Genomic DNA, 1,205 nt, shown 5'->3' on the forward strand with positions numbered 1-1,205 from the left:
AAAAAAAAAAAATCATTAATTAATTAAATTATTTTTGAAAGAAATTCAAAGCACAGGTACATTCTTTTTTTAACTCTTTCTTTTTTGATCAACATAATTTAAGTGTCCCATGGAAGTTTAACTATAGGTTCAATTGTGCCATGAGATAAGAAAGTTGAAAAACACTGATCTAAGATCATCTTTGAGACTTGGAATATAGGCACAAGTGTTATTTTAGGGCAAAAAAAAAATCTGTTAGTCAATTATTTTATTTAAAATAAACTTGCCAGGCACTGTGGCTTATGCCTGTGATCCCAGCATTTGGGAAGTTGAGGTGGGTGGATTGCCTGAGCTCACAAGTTCGAGATCAGCCTGAGTCAGAGCAAGATTTTGTCCCTAAAAATAGCCAGACATTGTGGTGGAAGCCTGTAATCCCAGCTACTTGGGAGGCTGAGGCAATAGAATGGCTTAAGCTCAGGATTTTGAGGTTGCTGTGAGCTATGATGCTACAGCACTCCACCAAGGGTGACAACGTGAGACTCAAAAAATTAAAATAAATTCTTAACTGCATGAACATTTGCACATTTAAGGGTTTAGTGCTATGTTTAAGTACATATGCTATGCTAATTTTTAATGTTTACAAACAAATATAGCTACTATATATGTAACCTAATGACTAAATATTGACTATAGATCAAGATATGTATTCTATAAAACCAAACATCCCTCATCTACATCTTCCATCCACAAAGGCATTATGAAAAGTTAAGATTTCAAAGGGTTGCTGCAACTTAGTAAAACAATGTCAGTCACCACAAGAAACGCAGCCAATGAATATGATTTATTATGCTGCTGACACAACACTAAGAGTCAATAAGGCACTAGCACATTCAGTTTTAAATAAACCTACTTGTTATGATAGTCAAGTGAATATTCAGTTTAGTTAAAAGATATTGTGAAGCACTTTGCTATTTTTCTTACATGATGCATCAAATTTCCTGGACAACATATTTTAAAAAGAATGTAGGAGAATTAATCTAAATGATTTGGGAGTCTAGCTGTTTTACCATCATAGTTAGCAAGCATTCATATATTAGCTGGCTGTAAAGTCATGATGTGTAGCTCTCTCCTTTCTGAGACTGGCAGTGCTATGCTGCATCTATTGACCAAGTTACTTATTAAATTGACTGATTTATATCAGTCAGCAAAGATTTTTTTTTTTTTTT

This window comes from Otolemur garnettii, unplaced genomic scaffold (assembly GCF_000181295.1).
Source record: "Otolemur garnettii isolate 467f Iridium unplaced genomic scaffold, OtoGar3 scaffold00127, whole genome shotgun sequence".
NCBI classification, from domain to species: Eukaryota; Metazoa; Chordata; class Mammalia; order Primates; family Galagidae; genus Otolemur; species Otolemur garnettii.